We start from the raw sequence: 15,054 nt of genomic DNA, 5'->3' as shown, positions 1-15,054 counted from the left end.
CCCCCGCCACCCCCTCCCCCTCCAGACTCGCACTGTCCTGTTTCACTGGCCCGACCTTGCCTGTCATCAGTATAAAACACCTTTTTCTTGCTGCTGCATAACAGGCACACAGAGAGGTTACTAAGAGTATCCTACTTGTCTCGAGAGTTCTGGTGCAGGCTCTGCTTTTATTTAAACAAGGAAAGGATGTTTACATGCAGTGCTAGGATTATCATTTGCTTAATGGAATAATGGACTGACAGAAAAACATATTTTATTAGCTCTCTGAGGTTGTAAAGCACTGTAGAGTGTAACATAGCTTTGAGATGAATGCTAAAGCAAGCTTGCTTACTTTAATAATGTTTATATGCTGACGTTTAACAGGTATTGGTTTAGGTTGGTATTGTTTACCATGTTTACCGTCCTAGTTTAGTATGTTAGCGTTACAATATTTTTGAACTACTACTTAACACAAAATACAGCTGATGCTAATGGGAATTAGGGCTTCATAATTATTACTGAATTAATCACAATCACAATTTCCTACCATGGCCAAGACCTACCATGATTTAATTAACATAATCCACTTCGATATTGTTATAATATTAGTAGAAAAGTTATCGACAACAGGTATACATTTTAGTTCTTACTCTCTTTCCTTACTGATGGTATGTCCTTTGGTTGTGTGTGTAGACAGTGGAAGCAGGGAGAGGCATATATACGTGCCTTGATCCCTGCCGAGTCGACGCACAACGGTTGATTGGTGTCGGTGCCAGAACACATATTTAGGAGCAATGCGCTCATGGTATAGATGTGGCGCATACATCTTAATTCCTACTCTTTTCCCTCACCCTATCCTAAGGGAGTGCATGTACGAAGACACGTTAGTTTAGCTGCTATAGGCTTAGACTGTCGGGTAGGGCTGCTCGATTATGTCAAAAATCATAATCTCGATTATTTGGGTCAATAATTGATATCACGATTACTAAAANTTTTTAAGTTTCAGCTTTGTTTTTTTACTTTCATTCTTGAGTTTACTTGTGAAATATCGTTTTGAAATCCATGTTACCCTGGTGTTTAAGTTTTTGGTTCAGTGCAGTTTTCGTCAGATGATTTTTTGCTTGTAAGCGTCTGGCCAGCTTAAAAAACATGAATGTAATGTTGTTTCTGCTGGTTGTGTGGCAACAATCACAAGCCAGTTTTTTGGAAATGTTTTCAATTCAGAGCAAGTGAATGAAGTTTAATCACGATTGACCCCAATTTTATCCTGCTGTTTAATCTCTGATCCTTTCTACTACTCCGACAAAGGATTTGCGGCCTGTTCCTACTTCCTTTGTATTCTGTTTATAAATGGCTTCTTTCCTTAGTGTTAACTTGTCCTATTTTTGCCATTGTTGGGCCTTGAGTAATCAGAATTTCCGTTAACGGTTGATTTGATTTCTGTCTCTACTGATGTGGTTTTTATTCATTATATCTATCTGTTTGCCTTTTCAATCTTTTTTGCCGAGTTTTGACCTACTCCATATCCTTCTACCCCACATGCGCCTGGAAATCCACAATTGCACAGCGAAATTTTCCAATTGGTTACACAACCTAACTTGTGTGGCGCTAATAATGTCAGTGGTAGAGAGGATCCCTTGACACGACAATAACTTTTGATGATAAGTTTACTGTTTACTGTTGATACGCTTCTCGCAAAGCGCGCTTAGTGTCTAATTGTTAAGCAATTGACCCTTCTTTTGCATTGGCGTACTTGGGCTCTATCCTGCACTGAAAGGTGTAGTGGAGTGGGTGCCTTTAATCTCTTACCTTGTGGTGTAGCTATGTTGCGAATGAGACACTCGCTTCCACGTTTTCCACTGACTTTACTCAGGAACATAATATTGCATCAACTATTTTTGAATTTTTTTTCCTGGATTAGTTGATTCATGTCTAAGTGTAAAAATCGTAAAAACTGCCCAATTTATCCGTTGGCAATGTTAGCTGGTACATTTGTTTTCAACGTATACTTCTGTCACATGATTTTTATTTTTCATTTATTTAACTCGTTTACAGGTATTCAAGGGAAATAATAGGTTAAATACGCGTTTTGCCAGGAAATGAACTCTCGTCCAAAATCACGGACTGGTTGTGAATGACATGAAGAGAAGAGGGATTATGCAATTTCACTCTTACCCATCTCAGCACAATCTGACTTATTTACGGTTTTAGTTGACAAATTAGCTGTAGAAAGTCTTACTTTAATATCTTGCTCAACAGGTAACCGGATGGTCAATTAGTTTAAAACATTGGACGATTAGGGCTACAGTTCCGGCTGCAAGCTGTGAGTGGCAGACGTCGATGTTGTTTGGGCATTTATCATTCATTGTTTTGGGATCTAACATCATGATATTAATCCATTTTTTTCTTTATCTTTAGTCACCTTCTTGGAGGCGTATTGGCCGTGCGCAACTTAACAGTGGTAAATACCTTTGTAAAATGCAGAAGTATTTTATTTTATAAGGCAGCAACGAGTTTAGAGGTTTGGACGAAACACCCGAGTCCAGATGTATTCTCTATTGGTTTTGGGTTTGGGTGGCAGTTCGATTCCACATCGTGTCTTAGACGGGGCAGTGAAATATCTTAACTGTTTTTGATTTTAACGCAATTAAGACCGTTTTTCTTTACCCAGCTTGTATTCACCTCGCGGTGCAATTATGTGCTTTTTATCCCTGATCACAAGTTGTTCTACGTTTATGGAAGTTCTTTACAAGTTGAAGCTTTGTTCATACGTCTAAATATATAGGTTTGACTGCTTTCAACTCAGCCGAAGTATGGAGCGCTGCGCGGGCCTCCTCGCGCTTGTCCCAGTTTTGGATTGTGGAACGCTCAATACCGACCTTTTATGTGAACCGCACCCTAAAGTAGGGTACGGCTGGCTTGAGCGATCGAGTTGATAACCCGCGTCGTAGGTCCGCTTAGCGCATTTGTTTTGGATTAGGTCAACCGGCTAACTCAAACATATCCAGGATATGTTGAACTAGATTTGTAGTACAGGCCTCTGGACTCAGGATCCAGGACTCAGGATCCAGGACCACAGCAACAGGATCAGCCACGACTCAGGATCCCGGCGTAGATAGACACCAAAAAGAAATTTTGGGGAAGCTGGGTTATTCAGAACATGAGAGTACACAGGTACAGACAGAGAGAAGGAAGAAGTAAGGTGTCCCCCGACAGTCTAAGACTATAGCAGCAAAATCAGCCCTAACTATAAGCTTTATCAAAAAGGAAGGTCTTAAGCGCACTCTTAAAAACGGATAGGGTGTCTGCCGTCCGAACACAAACTGGAAGCTGATTCCACAAATACGGAGCTTGATAAGAAAAGGCTCTGGCTCCCATTGTACTTTTAGAGACTCTAGGAACAACCAACAACCCTGCANAGCCACGACTCGAAGTCCAGGACTCAAATCCAGAATTCAGGACACAGGATCCAGGACTCAGGATCCAGGATTCAGGATTCAGGATCCATGACTCCGGATGCAGGCATCCGGAGTCATGGATCCTGAATCCTGAATCCTGGATCCTGAGTCCTGGATCCTGTGTCCTGAATTCTGGATTTGAGTCCTGGACTTCGAGTCGTGGCTGAACCTGTCTCTGCGGTCCTGCCTGACTCTCATCATACTACTTCCCTGATGGCTCCCACAAGATTGCTGAAATCCTCGTGGACTCATCTTCTTATTATAGACACATGCATTTCCAAACATTCGGTCTACCTATGCTGTAAAATGTATTATCTCTTCGATTTACACACGGCATCTATTGCACGTCTGTCCGTCCTGGGAGAGGGATCCCTCCTCTGTTGCTCTCCCTGAGGTTTCTCCCATGTTCCCCTTTAAACTGTGGAGTTTCTCTCTGGAAGTTTTTCCTTGTACGATGTGAGGGTCAAAGGACAGAGGGTGTTGTATTGTCATACTGATATTCTGTACAAACTGTGAAGTCCACTGAGACAAATGTAACATTTGTGATATTGGGCTATATAAATAAACATCTGTTGATTGAACAGAGAACAGACGGGAATAATTACACTGAATTAATCCGCGAGAAAAATGAAAACAATTTGCTGGTTCAATCTTTTCTCTGTTTTATATCGTTTAAAATATCTTCTTTAAAGATCTTTGGGTTTTGTAGAAAAAACAAGCACCATGAAGATATCACTTTCAGCTCTGACATGGTGTTTTGACATACTGTGAGACCTGGCTATTATACTGTACGTGAAAAGAATGAATGCACAGAGCGAGCCAGCTAATATTTGCTGTGTCAATGTTATCTGAAATGTGCAGTTTTTTGTATGTCTTTAAAGTGTATATAGGCGTTTAAGTTTACATTACATTAAACTAAAGCAGCAAGGCTATTGAAGGGCTGCATATATACATTGCATATGTAGAATAATATATAGTAACCTACTTAGTATAACCTCTATGTAATGACCTTATGTAAACATCTATTTCCCTTACTGTTCTCTTCACTTGACAAAGCATTTACATGCAGATCATGGAGCCATCATGGGTTTGGGCTCCTGCCAACTAAGTGTCACAGGTCAATTATCTTTTAAAAGATAACAGCCGTGTCTACCATTGATCTAATCTGGGCCTGATTTCCATCTCAGAGACTTATACTAAGTAAACAAGATGTTAAGATATTCCTTTTGACAGAGGACGTGTGTCATAAAGGGGGCTAATCTGCTCGTCACACATGCTACCCTTTTACTCCATGACTCTGCTGACTCACGTGAGACGAGCTGAATCAAAGCAGCTTCAGATTCACTGAGTCAGGATGGGCTTTGTAAAGTATTCCAGAGGCTTTGAGTTAATCAAATGGGCTAACTGATTCATCTTAAAGGACCAAACCAATGGATTTGCGAGACTCAGGAGGACCTTTAAAACGCGAGCATTTTGGGATTATTGTACTACGTGCCTTGTTTATTGTATTAGGACTTTTATAGCCACTGAAAAACGACACTTACTTATCACCAGCTTTTTTTAAAGCACACCAAAATGTTATATTCCTATTTTTATTCCTTTCCCTGCCTTTTAGACAACCTTTGGTGCCGATGAAATAAACTTGAATATGAATTTTAAGACAGTAAAAACTTATTTTAGATACCATTGTAACCTTTATGCCTTTTTTCAAAAGCTGCTCTACAATTGTTTGGTATCTTAGTTGCAACCAGGAACCATTTTCAAAACTCTCCAACATCTGAGAGCTGACAGTCGATCGCTGACAAGCTTTGCACTGACAAGCTGTGTTGTCGGGAAATCAAATCAAAATGGCAAGTGAGTAAACATGGAAGTGAAAAGGAGCATGTGAATTTAGTTGTTTCTTGCTTTACAAAGGTTGCTCTCAAATCTCAGATGTCGTAGGAACTTCAAACACACGAGCGCGAGGAGATTTGTACCTTCTGCTGTCGAATGCATCACTGCGTTCAGATAACTTAAGGGAAACATTGAACTGAATGGAGTTTGATGGATCTGACATCCCATCAGATTGAATTCCGTGCAAGTTAAAGTAAATTATTGATGAAATGAATCGTAACACATTGAAGTGGGGCTGCTTGATTATGGCAAAAATCATAATCTCGATTATTTGGGTCAATAATTGATATCACGATTATTAAAAAAGATTATCCATTTACTTTGAAAACATCAATTTATTGAAAAACAATGTGTAGTATGTTTTTAACAGTTGATTACCCTGAACTTTAAGTGTACCGTAATTCAATTGAAAAACCAATACAAGAATATATAATCTTTTTTTTTTAATAAATAATAATTAAAAAATTAATTAAAAAAATCGTTTTATTTCGATTATGTTGTTTTCATAATCGTTGCAAGCCAAAATCGTAATTGCGATTAAAATACGATTAATTGAGCAGCCCTACATTGAAGCCTAGAAAATGTTAGAACATGTATATTAAATAAAGTGCAGGATTTGTGTAGTTTGTAGGAATTTTCCCATGAAGCTAAGCATTTACCAGTCTTGTCACATGAACTCACCTGCTTTGAGGAAAAATCTGCCACTCCAAAACCAATAGATGTCAAAACTCTGAGTGCGATCAATACACAGCCATTAATCTCTCAAGAAGGTATGTGAAATATCAAACTTGGCAACCGCTGTGTATGTCAATCCAGACTTACACTCTCACTAACACAACCGAGCAGCCGCAATTAACAACCTTTTATTCATTCTGTCATTAGGTTCGTCATTAATGGTGCGGCCTCAGGCTCAAAGATCCAGTTTAACTGTCAAAATCCTTCATTCAGATCCACTGCACACCATTGCAGCTGACAAACAGCCAGATAAAAGCGATGTCTGGCTCTGCTCTCTGCAACTGTGAGTCTAAGAAAGAGCTTTGTCAGGAAGACGTGGGACACTGCCAGCACCATTTGACTTATTCAGTCCAAGTGACAGACGTCTCCACATAGAGACAACAGTTTAATACCATGGTGTGTGCATTTCTGTGAGATAGACGGGTTCACATAGTGCCACATAAAGACCAAAACACTGAGATAGAGCTCTCAGATTGTCTCCCGTGATATCTGGACGGGCTGCTGCTACTCTTCATGACCCCGATGCTTTGAGCCACAGATCAGATCAGGGACACAGTGCGACAGATGTCTGCCCTTGTGCTCTGTTCCAGGCACGAGTGCTGCTGGCACACACACCAAAGAAAAAGGGAGGGAGGCAAAAGGAGAGAAGAGGGTGGGCACAGAGGAAGCATGGTGTGAAAAAGGACTGGAGAGAAAAGAGACAAGAGAGGGAGAGGACAAATGCAAGGAGATGGAGTTTGCCCTCGGAAATCAGACGTCACACCGCGCAGACTTCATCGGCCGGATGAGATCTGCTCTGTCATGTTTCTGTCTGACAGCTCGGTCAGAGAGTGACACTACAAGTTTAGACACACCTCAAGCTTAGACTCTCCCTGACTGACCTGAGGGAGGATCAGGAGACCTCACATGCACTTTTAAATAGGTTCAGCACAGGCAGGGAGGATGGAGCACTTTTAATAACAATCTTATGCAGCAAACACACCATCCCTGCTTCTGAATCTACAGTAGAAAGCCTGATCAGACTAAAGAAGTGTTCAGAAGCTATTGATGCTTCTATACACAACTCATCATATGACCTCCGCACAATGAATCCACTTTTGCTTTGAGGAGCAACACGCAAAAAAGAGGATGAGAAGAGAAAAGAATGGAGCTAATTATAGCCTCACAGCAGGATGGCCAGAAACAAACTTGATTATCATCATCGTCAAGAAGGCACAAAGGAAACCTGCCGCCTCCCCCCTTCCACCACAATCCAATAGAGAGGCTTTTAGCCTTCGTAATGATTTACAAAGTGACAAGTCAAACAGATTTACTGTGACAGCCTGAAAGGGACCAGCACGAACACTATCATTGCTCACGTGACCAGACCTCCTAGCCCTTCTCCTTTTCCCCTTTCCTCTGCCAGCTCCCTTTTCTCAAGCCCCCACTCCCGCCTGTTCCAAGGGACAGCGAAGAATGAAGCTGGCTCAATGGAGGCAGGCAACAAGCCTATTCAATTCCCCCCCTCGCTCAACACGAGCCCCCTTCAAACGAGAGGGAAAAGCTCGGCTTTGTGGAAGTTAGTTACTTAAAGCGACAGCCCCCCAGATAAGAATCTGGTCACGGAAAACTTGTGGCACGGAGTAAACGGAGATACCTTTGTACAATTTTAACACCATTACCCTAGGTTTATCAGACTTAATGAGCCATGAATGTAAGGTGACATTTCCAGCTTGCAGGAGCAGCTGACAACATTTCTGCAGCAGCCTTGGCCCCTTCCAGTGGCCGTGAAACACAATTAAATAACTTATTAATCTGCAGAGGAGGATTATTACAAATGGAAAACATTAGGAAATTGCTGCACCACACTTTTCTTGCAATAAAGAAAGTGCTCTTTCTGCTTGCGTTCTCCATCCATATTCACAGGAAGGTATCTTTTGTGTACTGAGTGACAGAATCTACAATTGCCTTTCATATCCGTAGCCTTAAAATATGGAGCAAATGTTCGAGTCCCTCCAGGCCAGAGACGCTTTGCCTGGTGTAGTCATCATTTTTTCCCCCACTCTCCTTTTTCTGGAAGGTGAAAAACACCTTGGCTGTCCCGAGCTTTGAAAACAGAGCCACCCCTAAAACCATCAGGGCTGGCGGCAGAGGGATGTGTGCAGAGAATTCTCAAGGAGCAGAGACCCCCGGGCTACGCAGATTCAGTTTCCCCCTTTCTGGCTTCCAAAAACAAAGGAATTCCACAGAAAATCAGGGCAGGACCTCACCCCAAGCCACCGCTACGGTTCCCACCCCCCAACCCCCCTCCCTCTCTTGCTCTCACTCTCACAGACACAAACACACACACAGAACAGCAAAGGTGATTCCATGCAACCATCAATAAGACACACCTCCTCTCTTGTTAAACAATCATGTTGATTTGATATCTTGGGAGACATGGCTACAGAGACCTGACAAGGAGAAGAGGATGGGGGTGTGATGTGTGTAATTGTGTGGGGGGAGGTAACATACATTTTGTCTGTCTGCTGTTGTTGTTGACCAGCGATTATCCATTCAGACATTTCTCCTTCAGACTGTAGCCACAGATATTGAGCAATAGCCTCAAGATGTGGCAGGGGTTCTGGCTGTGGGTATGGAACCCCGCCNCCCCCCCCATTTCCCCTTCTCATCCAAATATATGAGTCACACATGAAGCGTGTGATGTCCTCACGTGTATCTTTAACAATATCAACACATACCATTCAGCATCCACTCAGCTCCCACTGGGGAGTCAAGTAAAGGTTACAGGATGGCTGTGAAAGCAATATGGCAGCTGAGATGTGTAATAAGTGTATTAGATTCTGCTAATATATGTAATCTGAACTAATGGGTGCTTGTTGGCATAGGAGCAGACAGAGGAGCTATTAACAAAACCTCTTTCTACTGGATGTTTTACTTGGAAATTGACTAATTCTACTACATTTTCTTCAAAATAAACGTTCCCAATGAGTGTACTTAGAATTAAAACAAGACTAGAAGTCCTCTGCCATGCTAGCAGCACTGAGTCCAGCATTTGGGAGATTAAGAAATGTTTTCCGCACAGATCATCTCTCTTCTCTTCTTATCACTAAACAATACAACTGTGTTTTGGAAGTGCAAACATAAATAGAGCACCAGATCTGGATCTAATTAAATCAACTGCTCCTGCTCTTTCTACAAAATGTGAAGGATTCTAGAGACACAAAAAACATCCCTGTTCTCGGTTTTTCATTCAAATTCATTTGAAAAAGCATGTGATTATCAGTTTTTCTCGGTCAAAACACATTCTTAAGAACACAACACCAAGTGAGCATTTTGTGACAGCAACCCAGCATCCTTTAAAAATCATAAAACATAAGGACCCTTGCTGTTTTGTCAATAGTGTTTGCCAGATAATTAAAGAGCCCTGGGAGACAATGATAAACATTGTTTAGAGGCTGATCCCTGGCAAGCTCCAAGCAGTGTATCATTGCTGTCTCCGGAATACACACGATTAGCCTGGTCTCATTACTGATATGATAAACGACGGCTTCCACCCTGGCTTTGGTTTGCTGGGAGGACGTACTTGTAAGAGGGGGAGATTAGAAAAAAGTGGTGAAACACATTGCCCCTGTAATAGACCAGGCATAAACGAGGGAGATGGGTTATCTGCAGTGAGATTGTAGATAATGCTTGTGATATTTGCAAAGTCAGGTCTGCAGCCAGTTATAGTACTTCCAACCATCCATTATCAACGAGATCACTGTTTAATAAAGTAGACTTTATATTTTGTTACACCCCTCATCAAAACTCGACCTTCCCTATCCCCTGTTAAAGCTGTGAAGTTAATGCTGTAGCTCAGCCCCGGCCCACCAGCCCGTCTCTCTTTTCAGTCGGTGTATCCACACAGAGGTTTAAAATATGCCCCTTTATCTGGGCCGCCCAGGCGGGAAAATGAAAGGGATGTCAGTTCTCAGAACCCTGGGAAAGCGCCTGGCTCAACCGCCAGTGTCAAAACCGAGGGGAGGGCACCAGGCGGCCAAACACACTGCACAAAGTAATAGACTTTTTCTGTCACTGAGCAATGTTGAAAGGCAGTAAGAAAACACTCTTAGCAGGGGCAGTGGAGCTCAAGATTATATGCCAATATGATTTGAGGGGCTCTCCATAACAACCATGGCTGGTTTCATTGACGGACACGACCGAAAAATCAACATCTAGTGTACAGCTTTCCCCCTGCCTTAAAAAAGTATTTGTATTATCCTCTTTAAAGACAACTGAAATCTACTACTCATCAAATCCACCATATTTTAGCCTTTGCACTGCATGCATGTGTAGGAATTAGCGTTGTGTGAGAGCAAACTGCACGACTCTCTCTCCGCATCATAACTGACATCGCAGGCAAAGAATAAACGATGTCCCTTTGCATTAGCAAATCCTGGTTAATTTACTTTGTCAGAAAACAAGGAAGTATGTATTCCTGGAGGCCATGTTGGAGACAATTCGACCGCCTTCAGAGAATCTCTGCCATCACTCTCTCCATCTCCCACGCAACCTCTACCAGAAAATCAACATCACCACGCACACTTCGAGAGACTGCCTACTAGACAAGAGACTGTTTATAGCGCAAATGATATTATAAACATAGCATGTGGCATCTTATCTTTAGAAAAAGGATCATTGTAGGCTATGAGCAAGGAGGATTTGATAACATGCTGTGTAGAGGGTAGGTAAAACTAAGAATCTTCTTCTAAATGCATTGCAGTTGTTTGAAAACATAACAGGTTTTAACGTATTGACTCAACACAGCAGGTGCATCTATTTGCTGGGCTGGTTTGAGTAATAACTGGCATGAGCTCAAGCGCTGGGCAAGCTGCATGAGCGTGAGCATGAGTACAGTCCTGAGTGGCTGTCTGGCAAATGAACCCATGTGGGATGCTGTGTAAGGTGTGAAGACCTCTTGGAGGAGGCTGCAGTCTGCGCTGGCTTGCAGGCATGCTCCAGTATCAGGAGAGACAAGGCAAACACAGCAGATCAGCGCTGAAACCGTAAACCTACTGACCCAGCATGAAGAGGGAGAGGGGACTAATTAGGGACTGTACTTACAACTCAAAAGGAGAAGGGGAGGAAGGAGGAGGGAAGGCACACACAACACACACACAGAGGGCGCAGTTGGAGGATGTGGACAATGAGTTTGTTTAGCTTAAACAGGATTTACAAGCCAAACAGACACACGCCAACGCCACTCACATACTATCTCTTTTTTTCTCCATCGCTACCCTTTTCTCTCAGAGGCGCCTAAACAACACAGAGCTGAGACAGACTCTGTGAGGATTTCATCAGCAAAAAAGAAAGTGAGGGTAATTGCTTGCGATGGTGAGAAGTCCTGAGTGCAGGCGGCAGCGGTGGGCGAATGGATGGATGGATCGAGGGAACATTTTGTTCCTCCTGTGAGGGCAACGACTCTCATATTGTTCCTGGTGAGGCCGGGTGTCATTTATGATTCAAGGGCCCCAGCCTCGCGATGGATGGGAACGAGACATGGACATTGTGACGTTCCATGCACTCGTTTCTCAAAGAACATCAAATCAAACATGCATGAGACGGTGACAGGGGTTGGCCAGCAACTTCTCTATTCACTTTCTCCCTCCTTGCACTCCGTTTCACTCTCTTGTCTTGGAAAAAAAGCACTTAGAGGACTGCGTCTCCCTGATGTTGGGAGAGCTCAAGGTTGAAGTGACTGTTCTGTTCTGATGTTGCTTACATTATGCCACTTAAACAGATAGACCATCTCTAAACAACACATAATCCTTTCAATGCAAAACAATGTTTTGCACGATTTAATGCAAATAACTACACACCAAATCAGCCAATGTCGGTCTTTCACTAGTAGGCAGCCCCACTCTGATTGGCTGTACTGCCTTAAAAAAAAATCAGTGCACAAGAAGAGACATAGACGTGGTGCAAAACACTCAGATTGCTAAAGTCAAGACGGCACAAACAGAAGGGTCTACTCATTCTCATCGGATCATTTCAATACACAAATATTTTGCAACAACATGGCCATCTGGTCAAAAGCTAATGGTGAGCAAGTGTGATGTTAAAGTGTCTGCAAACACTGCTTTGATTTAATGTATTAAAACACAGTTGATTAACCCAGTCCTATATTCCTGGTTTCCATTTTTATGATACATGCTATTTGGCCAATGGCTGAAGTCTTTGCGTTATGTTAAAGCATGAGTTTGATCAGGTGATGTGAGGCGATGTGAGGCGATGCAACACTCAGCGTCAGTCGCTGCTAGTTCTTGATGTGGCTTTAGTGCTTCTGGGCCTTAACAGCACTGTCCCCGTTTCACCGACCTGATAGTAGCTCAGTACAGCTACTGTATAGTTTTTTTACAGTTGGTGAACAAACAATTCTGTTTGCTGCTTCCTTTGAGGTTATATGCTTTGCTCTAGGTCTGAGCATTATTTACAATGCCTCTCCTGACTTTCGCAGCCACCTCGGGAGTCTCAACCAACCCGCCACAAGCCAAACCACAGTGCAAGGTTTGCAGCTTGAAGGACAGTGGTGACAAGCATGTGGCATTGAGGTTTTTTTATCCCCGCGCTTCACGTTGGCCCACTTTGACTCTCTATACCAAACTGATGTCATCACAGTCAGTCGGCTGTATGAGTTACATCTGCTGGGTGCTTCATTTTCTCTTTATTAGTTCCACTGCAATTACCAGATTGAAGAGAGCTTAACTGCAGACTTATGGGTAGAATTACAACAAGGTTTAGGAAGTAGTTAAGTGTCTCACACAGGGGCACAACCTCAGCGCAAACTGAATGTTTCAGGTTCTAACTCCCTCTAAGCTCTTTTTCTGAAAATTAGTCTTTAAATTGCTCTGAGGCAACACTAATTTTTCCTTATTAAAAGACCAAAATAGGCACGCATTGAAAACAAAGGCTCAGTCCAGATGAAAAATGCTGCCAAGTCGCACCACAAGTGAGACAGAAAGACAGAAAGAGAGAGAGAAAGAGACAGAAACAAAGGCTGACTTCTGCTCGGGACACAAGTGGGTGGGTTTTGGCTTATGGCGAGACACCAGTCTACTAAAAATCTGTGTCAAGTGAACAGGCTGCAAGTATTTCACAGCATTCCTCGAACCAACATGAACAGTTAGATGAAATGTCAGGCTGTCAAAACATTGATTAGCGTTCGCCAGGTTTTAAGCACTTAGCAGGCTGCAGCTGTGCCGACACACAGTAAATAGCAGCAGAGACGGTGCAACTTGGTAAATTGCTGAGTAACAAAAGCTAATTACTCCGACACGAGTAATTGGTTGTTTTTCCTGTAGACACTTCTAAGCAGTTTTAGTGTGGAAGTGCAAAGATAGGGAGTGTGTACACTCACTACTGGAAGAAATGTGAAGAATGACAACCTTGAGTTTGAATAATAGCTGCATGTGTTCGAACCTGATACTTGAATCTGTTATTTAACTTGTTGCAGCCTGATTTATTCAAGATAATTGTTTATTGTAATCATTAATTCAAATATTGTACAACCATATTGGCTTTTACTGAGGGTAATCTCTCCATTCTGTTGCCTTGTTTGGTTTAGGGCACAAGCATACTGTTGCATATAAACATACATATTATTCCTCTTGTTTGGCTTTCACTTGTAGCTCTGCCAGTGCATGTGTTGTCTTTTTGTGTCTGATTATAATATTCGCTATTTTCCCAACTGATTTCTGGCATCATCTCCTACACATTGTGCTGTAGAGGGCCAGAAGATCCATTCTCAGTGAGCATACTTGCTTTTGCACCCAAGCCAGCACTTTCTTAAAGAGCCTACATTTGATTTGAAAGTGAGTCTACTGGAGCCTTTAGCCTGTTTAGTGAATCAGACACTCTTCTGTCTTGTCTCAAAGCCTGAATGGCTAGCTGGTTGCAGAGAGGCCTCAGGAGGGACAACAGAAGGAAAGAAAACTCTCACATACACACACACACAAACATCCAAGTTTCAAACAGTTTCAGATGGCTTTAATTCCTTGCCCTCTTTCTTTCACAATTGATCAGGTAAACCACTGTCAACGAGTGTGCCTTCTTTTCATGCTTTTCTGAGATGACTTAACACTGCTTTGGTTTGTCAGGGGAATATTAAAAAAAAGTTTCAAAGCACTAATTAATGTGGTGCCGCTCACAAGTGTTGCTGCTGAAACAATTTCATTACATCACCAATTTAAATTACCAAGGAGGGAGACACTGGAGGGTGCACCCATCCAAAGATCTGTTTACACACTTTCTTTAACCAGAAGAGGACACAATAATGTGAACACCTGCAATCCAATGCAAGACTTGTGCAATAAAAAGTCACTGTGTTAATCCCATAATAACTCATTTTTTGTTGAGACTGTGTCAGATTTTTAAGGAAACTGATTTCTGAGGCGTTTAAACAGATTTCCTGCGGGTGGTGACAGTATCTCTGCTTGTTATCTCACCTGCATAATGATAACAGGATAGTAGCACAGTCACGAAGATATGGGTGGAAATAGATATTGCAAAACTCCACGAGTGTTTAACAACAACAAAGGATTGCTGATTTGCTCCTTATCACGTTCCCTTTAACTTCAGCACCTTACTAACAAGGATATAGGCTCTTCTTTCACCCCCTCCCAAAGTTTAGCTGTCCTGTGGAAGGGTAATGAAAGAGGGGCGGTCTCCTCCTCCTCCCGTCAGGAGCCCCTTTTCTGCTGCGCTCTGCCCTGGCTGGCCTCACATCCAGATGGGAGGAATTTTTACGGGGAGGGTCCGCCAAAGTTAGGGCTGTGCTGAGTCAAGCAGCTCATCCACACTCCCCCTGTAGAAGGGGCTAACAAATGTGGCACTGCTGTTCACTGTCAGGGATTCAGATAGTTGCATGTCAGGGAAACCGTGTGTGTGTGTGTGTGTGTGTGTGTGTGTGTGTGTCAGTAGCCCATTCAGCCACTGAAAAGAAGGAAGAGCATGTGTGTAGGAGAGCTGG

At 42.5% G+C, this 15,054-nt stretch overlaps 1 protein-coding gene across 6 annotated transcripts in view; it reads right to left on the bottom strand.

The window, feature by feature from the left end:
• zmiz1a (zinc finger, MIZ-type containing 1a) overlaps positions 1–15,054 on the bottom strand; it is a 100,236-nt gene that overhangs the window by 83,990 nt on the left and 1,192 nt on the right. The window lies entirely within an intron of this gene.

This window comes from Notothenia coriiceps, unplaced genomic scaffold (assembly GCF_000735185.1).
Source record: "Notothenia coriiceps isolate Sejong01 unplaced genomic scaffold, NC01 NC01_scaffold00000668, whole genome shotgun sequence".
NCBI classification, from domain to species: Eukaryota; Metazoa; Chordata; class Actinopteri; order Perciformes; family Nototheniidae; genus Notothenia; species Notothenia coriiceps.
Note: the sequence above shows the minus strand (reverse complement) of the source record. Positions and strands in the feature narration are given on the sequence as shown.